General features: G+C 42.9%; 1 protein-coding gene across 1 annotated transcript in view; it reads right to left on the bottom strand.

Annotated features, from left to right (window-relative positions):
- The window catches only part of SPATS2 (spermatogenesis associated serine rich 2), a 143,806-nt gene extending 140,958 nt beyond the window's left edge, over positions 1-2,848 (bottom strand). The window contains exon 1 of the mRNA XM_032348103.1: positions 2,521-2,848. The gene's annotated coding sequence lies outside the window, so the exon portion shown is untranslated. The remainder of the gene's footprint in view (positions 1-2,520) is intronic.
- Positions 2,849-14,023: the final 11,175 nt, after the last annotated feature.

Genomic DNA, 14,023 nt, shown 5'->3' with positions numbered 1-14,023 from the left:
TCCCGGTTTCTAAGAGGATCCTGTCTATATTTAGAGATAATGCCCGTACCAACTGCGGACTCAACAGGTGCTTGGGAGGGCACTTGAGCTCTGAGCAGTTTTCGATTGTTTTCCAGCGTTAATTGGTTCTGACTCCACAACTGGCTGCCTTGACTTCTACAAGGAAAAGCGCCACCTAGGTACAGTACTCGGCAGTACACTAGACCAAACACGAGTGTGTTCACAGATCAAACCCTTAGCAAGGTCAGCTCTATTATGTGGACCCCAGAAGATTTGTTAAATCCCCAGGAGCAATAAACATTTATAAACTCTACAGAAGTACCCCCATTAACCCAATATTCATCTAAATCACTATTATCAGGGTGCCTGGGTGACTCAGTGGGTGAGGCGTCTGCCTTCATCTCAGGTCCTGATCCCAGGGTCCTGGGATCCAGCCCCAAGTCCAGTCCAGAATCCCCCACACAGTGGGGAGCCTGCTTCCCCCTCTGCCCCTCTACCTACGCATGCTCCCTCTCCCCCAACCTCAAATAAATTAAATCTTTAAAATAAATAAATTAAATAAATCAATATCAGACCTAAGTTTTGACCAATTCATGATGATTATACTACAACGAAGATTAGGAGGAAGGATATGGCATGTAGAACAATCAGGCAGTGAAGATTTAAAGAAGCCATCCAACAGAGCTGGGTCTGAATGTGGCTTTATTTACCAGCTCTGTGACCATAGTAAATTATTTAGCCTCTTCATTATAAAATAGGAGATAACCCTGAGGATTAAGTTAAATGAGATAATGCATGCAAAACAAACTTAGCACCCTGCCTAGTCCACTGTTGAGAGGTCAATAAAGAGCCACATTATCACTAGTGAAGACATTCCTTGCTTTGTTCAGTTTTTTTAAGATATAAGAAAAGTAGGGGCGCCTGGGTGGCTCAGTGGGTTAAAGCCTCTGCCTTTGGCTCAGTTCATGATCCCAGGGTCCTGGGACCCAGCCCCACGTCGGGCTCTCTGCTCAGCAGGGAGCCTGTTTCCTTCTCTCTCTGCCTACCTCTCTGCCTAGTTGTGATCTCTGCCTGTCAAATTTAAAAAAAAAAAAAAAGATACAAGAAAAGTGACAATTTAGATCATTACTTTTGGATCTTTATAGTCTAATACTGCCATCCAAGACCTAGCCAGAAATATAAATGGATAAATTCCCAGAAATCTTAGGTGAGTCAGCAAAACTTAATACCCAATAAATAAAAAGATTAACACTGACTATTTATGAACACTTAATGGTAACTACTATTTCAAAATCAGCAATCTTATATCTAGTACCACTCAATATTTGGTCTGGAAATCCAAGTATCAAGAAGATCAATGCAAAGATCATAACCCCAGAAATACTTTCCCACAGTATTTTCAAGTCACCTTTATTCAAACTGGAAAGTATAAGGCAGCCTGATAATCTGATATCAGCATCAAGAATTTCTTGAGGCAGAACCCAAACTCTCCCAGGAGCATAAAATCAGTAGCAGATAGTACATGAACATTTCTCAGTGAGAAACTGCAATGCTAACAAAGTATAGATAACTTCGATTTTATCAAGGCTTTTCATCACCTTTTAGTCTACATGAAAATAAACTCTTGGTCCTCCCCCCAAACACCCTGAACTCTGCATTATCACTGACCTAACTCATCAAAGCAAGATGCCTCCTGTTGGTGATATGCTCTCCCCTGCTTCATTAACCACAGGTATATTACATACAGTTACCTAATGAACACAGGAGAAATAAATACTACAGGCATGCTTCATCAATGAAACGGACTATAAATGATAGCCGAATTATTAAAAGAACAGCTTGCACTGCTCAGCAGAGGGACCAGCCTGAGAAAGATCCACCTTCCAAAAGAACCCAATCATCCTGGATAAATTAGAAGAAAGATGCCACTGTAGTCCACCTACCTTGTACTCTCAAACAAGATCTACCCTTCCGCTTTAAGATCAAACCACATCTATTTTATTTCTCTACTACCCTTTCTTTACCTTATTTTCTTTTCCGTCCTCCCCCCATTCCTAAAAATGTCTTTCTCTTTTTTTCAAATCCCACTTTGCCCCCCAAATCCTAAGGACCTCGGACACCCACACAGATGACCTTATGCATCCCCACTGCATTCCCAATTCATTGTACTCATCCCAAATGACCCATTCTTTCATTCTTTTCGATCTCGTTGTTTCTCAGAATCCAATACCCCACACACGCTCACACCAGAGTCCCCCCTTACTCCATTGTTTCCCCGGCCTGTGCCTCTGGAAACCCCCCAACTCGGACCCGTGTGCTTCGGTCCGCCCCACTGACCCCAGAAGCCTTTCACCAATCTGGGTACTCCAGGTCCCAGAAGGCTCAAGTCCCCCTCCTCTCCACACCCCAACCCCCAACAACTACCCCCTCCCCCGTGCCCTCCCTCAAGCCCGCTCTCTTGCACCTCTATGCCCCCCTCTTATCCCCCACCAACCCCTCCACCCAGTACCATCAGCCTACCTAGCCGGCGCCCCCGCAGTTGCCGCGTCCCCCCAGTTCCGGGCTCTGCGTCCCGGACGCTCCAGGGTTTGAGAAGAGGAAAGGAGCTCCTCCGTCTCCTTCTCCTCCTCTTCTAGAGCGGCCGCCGTCGCCGCGGCGCTCCTCCCCCAGCTCTCCCAGAGCCGGACGCCGCCCCGCCCCCACCGCCCCTTTCCCCGCTTCGCCCGGGCGGCGGGCTAGGGATCGCAGCCGCGGCTAGGGGCCGGAATGCCGGCGGATCCACACCGACCTCGCCGGGGCTCGCGCTGTTCGCCCCGCCCCGGAGCCCGCTCGGGCGCGTGCGCGCCAGCCAGCCAGCGCACAGAGCGCGTGCTCGCGCCGGCGCGAACCCGGCGCGCCGAGCTCGAGGCCGTTGCAGCCAACCGGCGCGCGAAGGCCCGGGCGCGAGGCGGCCCGCGCGCTGGGGATCTGCGAGTGGAGAGGCGCGGGTCGGAAGGCGGGCTCTAGTCCGTCGGGTTACCGCTCCTCTCGTGACCCAGTCCCTCGCGCCTCGCACCGCCCGCCGGGTTGGGCGCCTGAGTTCAGGGAGCTCGGGCGTCGCCGAGAATTGGGGAAAACGAGGAAGAGTAGGGATTGGAGGAGTGGGGTCGGGAACAAACTAGATGGGAGTAGGGACGGCTGAGACCAGAGCTCACGCCCACGTGCACAACAGCCCAGGCCCAGAAAGAGCGGAGCGGCGTCGGGAGGAGGGAACTGCGCGCCGGGAGGGTGGAGGGCCCTGGCTGGAACTGCCGGAAAGAGCCGAAAGTGCCCGGAGATTGCCGAAGGCGGACGCCTCGAGGGGAACGTTGCGAGGGGCTTTGATCTCTAGGTCCCAGGAAGGACTGGCTGTCTCAAGAGGCCTTGCAGTTAGCGGCTCACGACCGAGGCCCGAGGACTTCCCAGCACTTTCTCCTTTCCCTCCTCCCCAATCCAAGTTTGACTCCAAAAGGCCATTTAAATCGGAAGCTCCTGGACGTCCGGACTTCCCGACCGCTCAGCAACCTGGGAGTCCGTAGAGGCCTGTGCGGGGTCGGGGACAGGACAACCTCTGGAACCACTTGAGGATTCTCTACCTCGTCCGCGGGACACACTGCCCATGCCCATTTCTGAGTTGGTTTTCTAGTCTGCTCAGCTGTCTGCATCCCTCGTGCGGTTGTGGGCAGTTGGGCCGCCCATGAATCCTGTTAAATACTCTTAGGGCTTCGTGATCAGATTCCCAACCACCCCAGGACCAGAACCATCTCTAGTATTGGCGCACCTTTTGGTCCTGTGCTGGGCTTGTGTGAAGTACTCACCCCACCGTCAGCTGATCTGTAATCAATTAGGAGTGGCCAGAGGCTGGGGATTTAGATAGTTAACAAAGAAAAGATTCTTCAGAATCTGCCCCATGTTCTTAGCTTTTGAGGCCAAAGCGTTAAGGGCTCTGGACAATCATCAGCGACAAGCCTGAAAGTGTATATGAGTGTATACAGCTAGACACCATAGGCACAAGCTTGTTCACGCTTTCGCTGTTGAAGTCCCAGTACCTGTAATGGAGTAGGATCTCTCTGAAGTTATCTGGTCCTTTGTGTTTAACTTTGCATGGGGCTGGAGAGTCAAAAATACCCTGGAGCCCAGTGACCCCTGGCTAATAATGCCTGATCTAATCAAACCATATTATTTACAGATCTAAAGAAACAAAAGACAAGGTCAACCAGCTAGTTAGGACATTATGCCCTTTGTTGCTTACTATTGAATCTTTTCTTAAAGATTCAAATACGTACTTACTATTGAATATTTTCTCGAAGATTCAAAAAGCAAACTCTCCAAATATCTGTGCTCTTTTCATTCGTTAGATTCATAACTACCCAATGAGTGGTAGGCATTATTCTAGGTTTTGGGTCACTTACAAATAATTTGAATAAAACATTATCCCCAAGGAGAGTATCCAATTGTAAAGGAGGATAGAAGCTATTAAATAGTTAACTAAAATAGCATGTAAATAAGTGTTGAAACAGAAAAGCGCAAAGTGGTGTAGGAACACAGGAATGAATGACTAATTCTTCCACAATTTCCCTTCCTTCCCATACAGAGTAGAAATGGGATGATATGGCCTTGGTTAATGGGGAACTTCATGCTGAAGAATGGGACCTGAACCAATAGGATTTAAGATCTTTTCCATAACGACAGATTTCACCTACCAAAAGTTTTTTGGAAAACACCTTCAGTGTAGGGCCTGTTGGTGCTGCAAAACCAATACACTTTCTTTGGGAGGAAAATAAAGTCTATTCTTGGAAATCTTACAGTGTTGGGAAAGACATTCATTCGATGCCTTTCCTAAGAGAGCCCGTGGTCTAATGGGAGACAGTTTTTATATATGGATATCCCATATGTAGATATGTATGTAGAAGGGAGGTGAATTAAGGAGCATACCTAGGCCCAAACTATGAGAGCTGTCAAAACATCACTGGAAATCTAACACTATGGAGAATATCCTATTTAACAAGTCTCTAAGGGAGAGTTCTGAATGTGATTGAAAGGAATATTTCGCTAAGTCCCTGGGGAGGCAGTAGGTGCTTTCAAAAAAGAATTTTGTGCGTTTGTTTGGTTTTCCAAGCCACAGTCTTGTTCTTTTCTTTCATTTGGGACAAATTCTCTGCAAAAAAGAATTTTACTCAAAAAAAGAAACAGTCCTTCAAGAAGGAGGGTGGGTCACATACATGACTTGCTAAGTGAGGTTTGCAAGAGGGATCCTGCAACTCATGGACTGCCTTCATCCATTCTCCATGCCATACTCTCTCTCCAAAGGCACTGAATAAATGCTTCAGAAATATCTTTTGGACCTGCGTTATAAAGATTAATTTTGTCATTGTTCTTTACATATACATTTTCCATTTTGTATGCCGTACTTCACAATAAAACAGTGATAATTGCCTGCTTTGAAATGATTGCAAATTATTTAAAGTCTATCTACTAATTATACTGGAGGACAAGAAATGCTGTAATAAATTCAATATATAAGACTTGTTACATACTTTGAAGAATATGAAAAAAACAACCAAATTTCTGAAAAGATTAAAGTAACTGCTAAGGATTACAAAAGATCATTTTGAAATAACACTGCTGTGTCTCAGTTCAGCCTTAAGGGAATCAATTTATCCCAGGTGACCTAATGACTTCGTGGCAAAATTAGAACTAAAGAAAAATCATAACGTAATTTTCACCTTGGCAGATATATTTTGCAAATATTAATAAGACCTAATTTGATATGTTTGAAATAGATCCTGGAGAGGGGAATTTTTCTCATATTTTTGTTTGAGTTGAATTTTTGGATCTGAAGTGATTGATTGCCAGATTCTCTATTTTTATTAGGAAAAAAAGGCTGAATTTAGACCGAGAGACACGAAAATTTTACTCATTATCCTGAAGATGATAACTAATGACTGTAATTAAGGAACATGATCTTTTAGAAGTCTCTTGGCCAAATCTGAAGCTCCAAACAACAGGCACAAAGACCACCAAAGAACATCTCATAGGGGTGTACTTGTCCCTCTGATTGCCCCACTTCTAATACCTAAGAATATTCACTTGGGCAGTCCAAACTGTGTGTCTTAGAAAATTAGTTTCATGGAAAGCTAAACAGATCTGAAAAAACTATCCCAGCTCCAAACATATTTGGGAAACACTGGGTAAAATAAAGTGAACCTGGTTTCTTTACTTCCCAGAGCATTTAACATGGTAATGTGCTTTGTTAATAATTAAATGAATGCCCTATATAGCATACAGCTTTCGCCCAAGGAAATATTTTCTCCCTAAGAGACTTCTGTATGGGATTCATGTTTCTCTGAGCACTCATTTTCTAAAGTTCAGTTAAGGGGCACCTCGGTGGCTCAGTTGGTTAAGCAGCTGCCTTTAGTTCAGGTCATGATCTCAGGGTCCTGGGATGGAGCCCCACTCCAGGCTCCGTGCTCAGCAAGGGAGCCTGCTTCTTCCTCTCCCTCTTCCCCTGCTTATGCTTTCTCACTCTCCATCAAATAAATAAATAAAATCTTAAAAAAAATAAAGTTCTATTAAAGGGGTTTGATTAGGTTAGCATTTCTCATTTTAGAAATAACAAAATGGAGGTCCAAAGACATGAGTAACATAGTCAAATTTAGCTGTGTATCAGATGTTTATGGCTAGGGCTGGTCTTAAATTATCAAAGGTTGAATTGTGATACCACAGAATTAGTGGCAATGTCAAAACAAAAACTCATATTTGAAACAGTTCAGCAAAAGTGCCTCATAAGTATGTTAAAAACTTGAATTTGACCTTTTTAAAAAATATTTTATCTTTTAAAAAAAAAAGGGACACCTGGGTGGCTCAGCAAGTTGAGCCTCTGCCTTTGTCTCAGGTCATGATCTCAGGGTCCTGGGATAGAGTCCTGCGTCCGGCTCTCTGCTCAGCAGGGAGCCTGCTTTCCCTCTCTCTCTGCCTACTTGTGATCTCTCTCTCTCTCTGTGTCAAATAAATAATTTTTTTTTAAATCTTAAAAATATATATATTTTAAAAAGATGGGGCACCTTATCAGTTCAGTCAGTTGGGCATCCAGCTCTTGATTTCAGCTCAGGCCAGGATCCCAAGGCCTCAAGATGGAGCCCTGTGTCACTCGCTGCACTGAGCAGGGAATCTGCTTGAGATTCTCTCTCTCCCTTTCCCTCTGTCCCTCCCCGCCCCACCATCTCGCTCTCTTCCTCTCTCTCTCCAAAATAATAAATAAATCAGGGAGCCTGGATGGCTCAGTCAGTTAGGCACCTGCCTTCAGCTCAGGTCATGATCTCAGAGTCCTAGGATTCAACCCCTCATCAGGCTCTCTGCTCAGCAGGGAGTCTGCTTCTCCCTCTCACTCTCTCCCTGTGCTCTCTCTGTTCCTCTCAAATAAATAAATAAAATCTTTTTCAAAAATAAATAATAAATACATGTTTAAAAAATAAAAGTGAGGGGTGCCTGGGTGGCTCAGTGGGTTAAAGCCTCTGCCTTCGGCTTGGGTCATGATTCCAGGGTCCTGGGATCCAGCCCCGCATCAGGCTCTCTGCTCAGCAGGGAGCCTACTTCCCCCTCTCTCTCTCTGCCTGCCTCTCTGCCTACTTGTGATCTCTGTCAAATAATTTTAAAAAATAATAAAAGTGAAGATTTTATATTTTTAAGATTTTATTTACTTACTTATTTTGAGAGAGAGAAAGTGAGCAAGCAGCTGGAAGGGCAGAGAGAGAATTCCAAGCAGACTCCACACTGAATCCAGAGCCCCACACAGGGCTCAGTCCCATGACCCTGAGAGCATAACCTGAGCTGAAATCAAGAGTTGGTTGCCCAACTGACTGAGCCACCAAGGTGCCCCAAAAGACTGTTTTTTTACGTAATCTCTCCATCCAACAGGACTAGAATTTACAACCCTGAGATCAAGCATCCCATGGATTACCACCTAAGCCAGGGGCCCTGAATTTGATCTTTAGTCACTTTGTGTCTATGTGTTAGACCCATAACTAATACTGATTTATTGTAAGTTCATTCATGGAATTTCAGCATGTCCTTTCATTTACATAGTCTTTCGTCATTGTTTTAAAAATTGATAATGCTGGGGCACCTGGGTGGCTCAGTGGGTTAAGCGTCTGCCTTCAGCTCAGGTCATGATGTCAGGGTCCTGGGATTGAACCCCGCATCTGGCTCTCTGCTCTGCGGGGAGCCTACTTCCCCGGCCCTGCCTGCCTCTCTGCCTGCTTGTGACCTCTCTCTCTGTCAAATAAATAAATAAATATTTTTTAAAAATTGATAATGCCTACCCTCTGTAAAATATTTTATGGTTCATAAAATGTTCTCAACACATTGTCTCATTGATTGTCTCAAAATCCCTGTGATGTACTGGTTATCCCCAGTAACAAATGAGAAAGTGAAGGCTTTAATAAATGTCCTGTTATTTGCATGGTGAGAAAACAGCCCCTGCCTTCAAGGGGCTTTGTTTTGGTTAAGGAGACAAGACTTACAAGCAGGAGACAGAGAATGATTATATGGCAACTTGTAAGAAAATGCTTGATAGAACGACCCAAACTAGACAAGAATGCTGAAGGAACTCAAGGGGGAAAGATTACTGGAGATGGAATTAATCAGCGAGGGCATCGTTTAGGGATAAACCTTAAGCTGGATGTAAAAGCAGTATAAAGATTTGGATTAGCAGAGAGGGGGGAAAAATTGCCGGAAAGAAGAGTGACATTACCAAAGGCATGAACATGAGAAAAGGGACGCACTGATGGAAAAGAATTAGAGTTGGAAAGGAGGTAGGTCTAAAATGATCAGTCTCTTAGCTATGCAAGAAAAGTACACTGCTGAGAGGCAATGAATTCCCAGTCATTGAATATGAATAATATGGTACCATGTGGCCAGAAATAGCAGCTATTTGCTTCCCTATCCAAATTATGCAGAAAAGCAGTAAATTTACGCTCTCTGCTATGGGCCCCATGAGTGAAAAGGAGAAAGTATCAAGAGAAGCCAAGTCCAGACTGGTGGTTATGGGTATAGAGGGAGAGGTAAAGGAGTAACAATGAGCCTCACTGGCCCTCAGATCTGTGCCTTGGAAACATACGAATAGAAGACATTTATTTCCCCCATATCCTGCCTGTTCCTTTCTTTACATTAATTCATCTGAAAGGTGCCTGACTTATTGGTGCTAGGAAAAGTGTCCCTTCAGGTGGTGCTTGCTAGCCAGGCTCTTGTGCTAACTCAGTCACCACCCAGATGACAATGTTCCCCAAAACCTTTCCCACCCCAGAAAAGGGACTAAGGTAGGGCACAGAATGGATTTAAAATTATTCCCTTCCAACTTTCCCACACAGAGCACTGTTGAAACTTGTCAGTGAGGTTTAAATCCAGAAAAATCAAAGGGGACACTAGAGTTATAATAGTTAAAATAGGGGTACCTGGGTGGCTCAGGTTATGTATGGTCTCAGGGTCCTGGGATTGAGCCAGATCCGACTCTCTCCTCAGCAGGGAGCCTGCTTCCCTCTTTCTCTGCCTGCCTCTTTGCTTACTTGTGATCTCTCTCTGTTGAATAAATAATAAAATCTTTTTTAAAAATAGTTAAAATAGTTGGCAAATAAGCAAATATGGGCTATGGAAAGGGTGGATGAGAAGTGAAGAGAAAGAAGAGAATTGGGAAGGAAAGGAAAATGAAAATAAGGGGAGCAACAAATTACTGAAATGAAATCCCTTTCAGCAGGACCCTATGAAAAATTTTCACTGTTGTGGTTCAAAACCCACCTTCACAAAACAAATGAACAAAATCAGGCAGTTGAACATGTTTCAATCTTTCACAGTGACCAAGAGAAAGATGGCAAGGAACACAAAGAGAAACCAACAAAATCAGCTTCTTGGCATGTACATTTCAAAAGCCAAAAGCTCAGTGGCATTAAAGTGTGTTCAAGCAAACCTCTCACATGAGACAGACTGCCCCAGAATCCCCCAGGGAGATCAAATGACATTTAGGAAACATGCTTCCTTTGGAGCTTGCCCTGAATAACACCCAAATCCAACTTCACAGCTGTTCTTTCCTTCCCAACAAAAGGGGAGGACTGAATTATGGTAATGAACCTGCTAAAGAGGTACCATTACCAGATCCTTACAAAGAGGGAAGGGACCTATTTGACCCTTGCGACAGCCTTAAGGCGCCATCTGCAGTTCTTAGATAAAACTGCAATAAACCCAAAGCTCCCGCTTCTTGTTCCGACCACATAACAAGAGAAAACAAAGACATACTAAATTCAAGTCAGGGAGTCCTGGAAAGCCGCCTGGGTCCTAGAGTAGATACAAGCGTAGCTTTAAGACACAGTGCCTAGGAAAAGATCTAAGGGCCTTAGTTGGCGATAAGCTCAATGAGCAACCAAAAAAAGCTAATAAATTCTTGGACTGCTTGATTTAAAGGATGATATATTGTCCAGACCTTGAGAACTTAATAGCCCCACAGTACCCCGTTCTGTCTGAACACATCTGAGAATTGCATTTAGTTCTGGGCACAATTTAAGAGCAATATTGACAAGAGCCATAAAAATGTTCATACCCTTTGACCCAGTAATCCCACCCATGGGAATTTATTCTGAAAAAATTCAAGAGAATAGATGAATTAGAAACATGAAGATATTGATGCAGCATTCTTTATAACAACATATATATATCTTAAATGTATCCCAAAAAGGGAATATTATACAGCATTAAAATATAATGACAAGCTATTTGAAAAAATAAAACAAGAAACATAGAATGCTAATGCATGCTACAACATGGATGAATCTTGAAAACACTAGGCTAAGTGAAAAAAAAAAGCCAGACACAAAAGGAGACATTGTATAATTCAATTTGTATAATGTGTCCAGGATAGGCAAATCTGCAGAGACATCAAGTATTAGTGGTTGCTAGCGGCTGGGGAAGGGGAGAACAGAGAATGATCACTAATAGGTACGGCGTTTGTTTTGAGGGAGGCAAAAAATGTCTGGAATTAGATAGTGGTGATGGTTGCACAACCTTATGAATATACTAAAAACCACTAAACTGTATACATTAAAAGGATGAATTTTGCCAACAATGAATCAGGGAACACCTAACACAATACAAAAAAAAAAAAAAGAATGAATTTTATGGTATGTGAATTACATCTCAATTAAATACTTGTATGTCTTCATAGTAATATATATATACACACACATATATATGTCTTCATAATAATGCGTATGATTCAGTGAGGGGGAGAGCCATACCAGATTGTGTCCTTGATATGATTCAATCATGTAAAAATTAATTATGTACATTTATGGATGAGGACTACATGGGAACATGAAAACACGAAAACAGTTTAATGTAGGTGAATTTTTTGTGTGGGCAGGGGGAGGTGGGGGCCATTATATGGTCTCTCAAGCAACTGAATATTTTATTTTCTTCCCGGGGACAGTGTCCACAAGAGGGCAGACAGAAGATGACAAAACAGAACTATTTAGAAAAAGCCTTAGCTGAAAAGTTAAGAACCCAGCATCCAGTATGGAAAGCAATCTCAAAGGTCATCGAAGTCTGGCTTCCTCATATCATGAAGAAAAAAGTGAGGCCCGGAGTGGTAAAGCGGCAGGCTGGTCCCACAAGAAGTGGAGGGAGCAGCCCATCTCCTCACTTCTCCATCTGTCTCTTTCTACCAAACTGCAGTGCACTTCCACAAACAAGGCAATGTTTAAGACAGAAAAGGGAAGATTTAGAGGGGTAGGAAATGAAGGGCAAGTTCTTATCAAGAAAGGGCTTTTTTGGGGTTTTGTTCTTTGTAACAAGAGATAGCAGATCTAGAAAGAAATTACAGGGAAGCAAATTTCAGTCCAATGAAAGAACTTAACAATTAAGGATGCCCAAAGGGTGAAACAGGGAGCAGATTTCCAATTGAGTCAAAAGCTGAAATAGAAATCTTTGAGGAAAGCTGTTCTCAAGATTCTGCACTGAACAAGTACTTGGCATAGAGGTCTTCTCAATTCCCTTCCAACTCTTTAAAGGGTCTATACATTTTTTTAATTTGTGGAAATGGGAGAATATGAAATCATTGGATTTTATTAAATCTACACAGGTAGAGAATAAGGAAGACCTCACACTTCTATTGTCTTAGGTTTATATAAATATATAATTATTTTACAATGGATTACTACTTTCAGCTGATTTTTGCTATGTCAGTGCTTTGGGAGGAAGATGAAATCCAAATATGGTTTAACCAGTCTTTCTTACTGAGAGGTAAACATTCTTTAGTCTCCTTCTCACTTCTTACTTCTTAGTGCCCCAGCCCATCCCCACAAAAATCTCTCTTGTGCAAAACCAATCCACAGTAACATGACCAATGTGGCTTGGCTAAGAGCTGGGTGTGAGATGGCCAGGCTTTAACACCTGAGAAAGTGTAATACCTCTCTGTTCTTCATAGAAGGACCGAGACTCCAGATGCCAGGGAATAGCATCCCTAATCGAAATGAATGTGCCAAAGGATGACAAGAGATTTCTACAAGAAGAATCTGCAAGTGAAAAGGGCTGTCTTACAAGCAGTTTCCCAGCTCCCTTCCCAAAGATTCATCTCACCCTCAGAGTTGTCTCACTCTAAGGACTTCTACGATCACAACTGGCCCAGATGAGCTCTGCTCCATTTTGAAACTATAGCCCAAGAACAGCCAAATCCAAACCACTTCCCTGGTTCCTGATAAACACCTAAAAAAGGCTGGAATTTTTCTTAATTATAAAACGAGAGAGAGTCTAGGAAAGAATGGGTGAAGAAGCGGGACTGCTAGGAATCCTACCATCAACAACACAACCAATCCATCATTCCTATTTACTTCTTTCTAACTGTTATCTGTGAGCATTACAGAGATATGCAGAAAATCAAGAGGAAAACTTTTTAAAAAATAGAAAATATACGATATACTCTAAGAAAATTCAGCCTTACAAGTAGAACCTTCATTCCATACCAGTTAACTCCCTAGATACTCAAGCCCTATTTCCTTATGTGGGCTGAAAAGGGGAAAGTATCATACTGAAGTATTTGTCCACTCTACATATGGTAGCTTCTTTATCCCAGCAATCCTCTAAAAGTATATACTATTGTTGGGGTGCCTGGGTGGCTCAGTAGGTTAAAGCCTCCGCTTTTGGCCTCTGCCTATGATCTCTGTCTGTCAAATAAATAAATAAAATCTTTAAAATATATATAAAAAAGTATATAGTGTTGTTTAACTTGAATCTAAATCAAATCTTGGAAGAAAAAAAAAGTACATACTATGGGGGCTCCTGGCTGCCTCAGTTGGTAGAGCCTGAGACTTTTAATCTCAGGGTCATGAGTTCAAGCCCCAACTGGGCTTAGAGCCAAGTTTAAAAAAAAAAAAAGTACACACTATTATCTCAATTTTTAGAGGAAACTAAGGCTCTCAGAGACCAAAGAAACCCAGGATCACAAACAGCTAGAAAATCATGGAACCAAATTCAAATCCTAATACTAATCCTTCTGATTCTAAAACCTATGGTTAAAGTCAAAAGACAAATCATAGACTGGAAAAAAATATAACACCTATGACAAAGGGTTAAAGTTGCTAACAAATAAGGATACCAACAAAATAGATTTCATAAAGACAAGTAGGAAAATAAGTTTGTTTTTGCTTTTTTAAATTTTTTTAAAAGATTTTATTTATTTATTTGACAGAGAGAGAGATCACCAGTAGGCAGAGAGGCAGGCAGAGAGTGGGGGGGAAGCAGGCTCCCTGCCAAGCAGAGAACCCAATGCAGGGCTCAATCCCAGGACCCTGAGATCATGACCTGAGCTGAAGGCAGAGGCTTAACCTCTGAGCCACCCAGGCACCCCAGGAATGTAAGTTTTTGTTTTGTTTTTTTTTTTTTTAATATTTTATTTATTTATTTGACAGACAGAGATCACAAGTAGGCAGAGAGGCAGGCAGAGAGAGAGAGAGAGAGAAGCAGG

This window comes from Mustela erminea, chromosome 6, assembly GCF_009829155.1.
Source record: "Mustela erminea isolate mMusErm1 chromosome 6, mMusErm1.Pri, whole genome shotgun sequence".
Taxonomy (NCBI): Eukaryota; Metazoa; Chordata; class Mammalia; order Carnivora; family Mustelidae; genus Mustela; species Mustela erminea.
This window is presented reverse-complemented; position numbering and strand designations above follow the sequence as displayed.